We start from the raw sequence: 5483 nt of genomic DNA on the forward strand, positions 1-5483 counted from the left end.
ATGTGTGCCTGCCATTGCAGCATGGGCCCTTTGCTGCCAGGTCTCCAACGCTTCTCAGAGAGGCTGGAAGCCCAGGAGTCATCAGTTTGCAAGCTCTGATTTGATATAGCATCACGATTGTGCCAGGCGACTAAACATGGGGTTGTGTTCAGACCTAATTCAGTTCACTTTGACAGAACCCAAAGTGTTGTGGTTTAGAGCACAGACTTTGGTGTCAGGTTTACCTGGATTTGCATGCCTGGCTTTGCCACTTACTAATGTCATGACCTTGGCCAAGAAACTGAATGTCTCTGAGTTGCAGTGTTCACATCTGTTAAATGGAGCAGCAGTTTCCATATCTGCTTCTTGGGTGGGTTGGGGAGAGGCAGAATTTGAGATAAAATGATATACTACTTTTAAAGCTGTTACACAGTGGCTGGATCAAAGGTAGTGCTTTAAAAAATGCTGGTAATTGTATGACTGAAGTCACAGAAATTCATGTAAGTTATTATTTTTGTATTCTCCAGAAACATAAAGTCAGAGAGACAATATTGTGCGGTGGTTAAGAGCACTCATCCTGGAGTCAAATCCTGCTGCGAGACAACTTGTGTAACTCAGTTACATTCCTGCAGCGTTTAGAACAGAGCCTGGCACACAGCAAGGACTCCGGGGGTGGGTGGAAGGTTATGACACTATTATTCCAATATGTTTTTATAGCTCTTATGACTTTGACACTTGAGTAGGACTGTATTCAGTAGGGCATGGTGGGTAAAGCTGATTATACCAGCACTTTGGGCGGCTGAGGTGGGAGGATTGCTTGAGGTCAGGAATTCAAGAATAGCTTGGGCAACATAGCGAGCAAGACCTTATCTTTATAAAAAACTAAAAACAAAACAAAACAATAACTGTTTCCACACCCTGGAACTTTTGGTTTAGATTATCTTAACTTTGATTATATCCGATGCAACTGATTTTTACCTTAGAAAGTTGGAAACCCTTACCGGCTATTGTAAGAGCTGCTTCAAATCCACAGTGAGAGGTATACAGAAATGTAGGGCTAAAAAGAGAGAGAGAGAGATTGCAGTTATGTCATGTTCTTTAAAAACAGGCTTTTCCCAAACTGACCTAGAAGAGACTTGCGTTTGCTAGAAAACAAGCAACAATTTCTTGAGAGCCTCGTTTGTGCAATGCACTTGCTAGACCGGGAAATAAAGCCAAAATGACAAACGGCAGAGGTAAGCCCTCTACCTAAGCCAAAGTTCATATTCACACGTGCTGCCATATGGTTGTCCTGCGGACACTGTCTGAGATTTTTTTTTCTACCTCAGAGGTTACCGGGTAGCGCTGGTTGTGCGGGAAGTAGACATCAGCATTGAGTTCAAAAGTGATGCAGGTAAGACAGGGAGCTCCAGGGCGGGCCCCAGATAAGACACAGACGCCCGCCTGGGTCAAGGCTACAGTGGGGACAGGAAAGCCGGTGGGGGTGGGGGCACTGGCTGGTGCTTCTCCCCAAACAAGGAATAGTGGATCTTCAGAAGAATGCAGTCTCAACTTCGTGGGCGTCTGAGAGCAAGCGAGACTGGCATCTCTGCCCCAGTTAGAAGCTGGTGTATGCGCGGAGCTCCCGGAGCCAGAGGGACCAGAGAGGAGAAGGAGGCGGAGTGAAAGAGTGGCCCCGCCGGCGAGAGGAGGGGGGCGGGGAGCGGGGACCCATCCCGGGCCGGGGTGCAGGAGCGGAGGATCCCGGGCTGCTGGATCCCGGGCTGGAGGATCCCAGGCTCTCTGGGGGTGCAGGAGCCCTCTGTCGAGGCCTCTGGGAGGTCACAGCGGCTCACAGCCCTGATGGCCCTGGGAAGGAGACCGCCACCTGGCCGAGCGTCCCAACTCCAAACCCAGTGTCACCCCAGACTGCCTGCTCTAGGAAGGAAGGGAGTTAACTGAAATTAGATTTTATTAACCAAAAAAGTAATGGGAAGTTACAGAATCAGGCTGAGAAGTAATTAAGGGGAGGCTCTTTCCCGCTGGAAAGGTGGAGAGAGGAAGGCTGTCTGCAAAGCAATTGGTAGCGGTTAAGTACAAAGGTTTCAAGTATAGGCACTGCGGGTCCGCTGAGATCCTTCACTCAACCACTACCGCCGCACAACTTGTGAAATCTAAGGGTTGCTTTTGAGAACTTAGCCAGAGTTCGCGATAGTGTCAGGACAGCCGGACTCAGTTGTGGGGTTACCTTATATGAGTAGAGTTGTTGAACCTCTTTGAGGCACAGTTTCTTCCTCTTTAAAGTGAAGATGCTTATAGGAGAGTACACAGAAAAAAAAAAAAAGAAGAAGAAAAGGAAAAATAAAATAAAGTAAGGATGACAGTTACCCCTTAGCTACCTCCCAGAGTTCTGTTTAGAGGCAGATGAGGCAATTTCTTTTCTTTCCTCTCTCCTCTCTTCTCCTCTCCTCTCCTCTCCTCTCCTCTCTTCTCCTCTCCTCTCCTCTCCTCTCCTCTCCTCTCCTCTCCTCTCTTCTCCTTTCCTTTCTTTTTTTCCTTTTCCTTTTCCTTTTTCTTCTCTTTCTTCTTTTTGATACAGAATCTCCCTATGTTGCTCAGGCTGGAGTGCAATGACATGATCTCAGCTCACTGCAATCTCTGCCTCCTGGGTTCAGGCGATTCTCCTGCCTCAGCCTCCGGAATTGCTGAGATTACAGGCATGCACCATCACTCCTGGCTAATTTTTGTATTTTTAGCAGAGACAGGGTTTTGCCAGACTGGTCTTAAACTTCTGACCTCAGGTGATTCACCTGCCTGGGCCTCCCAAAGTGGTAGAATTACAGGCATGAACCACCTTGCTTGGCCAAATGAGGCAGTTTCCATGAGTGAAAGCTCTTTACGTATGATCAAATATGGTATAAACATTAGCAATTATTAAATGAATTTCAAATTTATTCCTCCACCAGCTATCTGATTCATCTAATAATTTATAGTATACCCCAAATGGAGAGTTGAATAATTACTTAGCACAATTTCATTATTAATTTATTGAATGATTCCTATCGCAAGGAGTTGTCTATCTGATTTCATCAGTGTGGACAACTGATCTAGATAACATGAACCTTCCGTCTAATTTTATCAACAGCTTTGAGAGGTTTGGTGATATATTAGTGACACATCTCCAGTAGTTCACTTTGTTTTCTTTGTGATTGCCTGTCAACCTTCCATTTTTTGGGATGGAAAACCCATCTGTGTTATGATGAATTGGCTTTGTTTCCATGCTATTTTCTACATCGAATTCGTTATTATTTAAAGCTGTAATTAAACACTATGAAACGGTTTAAAAGGGCGTTTCATAGTTCAAGCTAAGACTAACTTTATTCAGCAAGGAAAATCTGATTTTATTATTTACTTTGTTTGAGGTCACACTATTTTCAAATAAATAAAGTTAAATATATGCAATGTGCACATAAACTCGAGAACTCTAAAGAGAGAAAATTCCTCCCCAAACAACTACATCATAAAGCTTGGAGGAGGAAAAAGCCCAAAGTTGTATTTCAAAAAAAAAAAAAGAAGAAGAATTTAATTCGAATAATTTATAAATTTAAATAACTGATCCTATAGCTTGAGTTCTACATTATAATTCGTCACAATGAAATCCAAAGAACCATTTTCTCCCTTACTGGAAGTCTAATTGCATGCATGGTCTCTGCATAGTTGTAAAGTGTAATCATATAGTGCCTCATATACTCGAATTTATTGCCTGTGTATTATTCTAACTAGAAAGATAGTCGTAGAGGAGTGAGGTTGTGGGGCTTATTCTTATACTTCTCCACCCACTGCCTGTCACAGAACCAAGCCCAAAGTTGTTCGTAATATATGCTTTTGACCTGATGACTTGATTCAGTGTTTCGTTGCTTTTATTGTAATGTAATTTGCTGCATTTGGGTCAGATACTGTTATCCCTAAGTTAGCTAAATACTCCACTGTGGAGTTGTACTTTTTGTGAATATAAACTTCCTATAAATTACCTTGGGCTGCGAGGCTTCTGCACCATTTCCAGGGGGTTATCACTTGCCTTATTTAATCTATGTAAGAGTCAAAGAATAAAGACTCTTTGAGATCATTCAGTGTGGCACTCATTGTGAGTGACTTTGAAGAAATAAAGCTGGACAAGTGACTTGCAATTATGCCTAACCAATGTATCCACTGTTGTTTGCTTTGGGCTTTTGGCTTGAGGCTTCTAGGAATCTATATCCTTCAAGGAAGCCATCTTTTGATGATATTTAGCCTCCAATTTCAATCTATGGGAAGGGAGAAATGTAAGACTGATGCTTCTTTCATCAAGGATCACTTTGGTAACATCAAAAGATTAAGGGAAGTGTTTTTTTTTTTTTTTTTTTTTTTTTTGGGTTTCTTACCTTGTTTTTTCCCTTCATCCTCACTCTCCATAGACCTTATCTTGGAGACCAGGCACCATCTGCCCTGTCATGGTAAGGTGTATGTAATGCATGCTCTGATAGGTTTGTGTTTATAACACAAGTATATGGAGTTGTTACTGAGGCAGGAATCGCTTGCTATCAGGAATAGCACCCTGAATAGGATTACCAAGGCTGGCCTGTGTTCAGATTGTCTTTCTGACTTAACATTTCTCTCCCCTTAATATCCGTACCTTCCTTTATGAGATCTCCGCTTTTTTTCATTGTTGTTGTTATTTGTTTTCTTTTCTAATCTCCGTCTTTGTGTGCATAAACTTGTATTTCATTCTGAGAAAAATCTCTTCTAATTTCAAGGGGATAGAGGTGAAAACAAAATGAAACGGAAAGCTGTTCAGATAACCCAGCAGGATTTTAAGACCCCTTTGTTATAACAATCCTTTTATGTTTGAAATATTTATTGGGCTTCTTCCTGGTCACGATTGGAAGGGAAACCTGAATTGGTGCCCTCTAAGCTGCTTGTGTGGACAGAAGAGTACATGTTTACAAGTCAAGATGGTGCTTGATCTTGGAACGACAGGAAATGATTTTGCAAATCCAGATAAACTATTTTATCCTAGAAAGTATATGTGCCAAACACAGTTTAAAGTAAACACACAAGGATCCTTGTGTTGTATCCCATGGATAGAGTTAGGGAGAAGCTAACACTTGTCCAGATTCAGAGCAATCTGATGAAATAGCTGCCTTTAAGTGGCTTGTTTTGCCTGTATGCCCTCTCACAGTGTAAGCATTTAGATTTCCATAATGGAAGAGTGGCTAGCAAAATAGTAGGATTTGTTCAAATGGATGAATGAATGACTGAATGAATGAGACAATTTCTCCCTTTTTCCACAGCTTCTGGAATTTGTATCCTCATGATAAAAGCTGTGAGTGGCTTCAAAAGGATGATGGCAAATTTAAATCTCTACTTTTGATGCTAGTTTTGTACTAAGTTTGGCACTTGCTCCCTTTGGACAAAGTGGAGCTGATAATTTGTTTTCCTTCCCCCATCCAAAATTACTTTTAAGTCATTTAAAATTTATATATCTG

Source organism: Cebus imitator, unplaced genomic scaffold, assembly GCF_001604975.1.
Source record: "Cebus imitator isolate Cc_AM_T3 unplaced genomic scaffold, Cebus_imitator-1.0 Scaffold124, whole genome shotgun sequence".
Lineage (NCBI taxonomy): Eukaryota > Metazoa > Chordata > Mammalia > Primates > Cebidae > Cebus > Cebus imitator.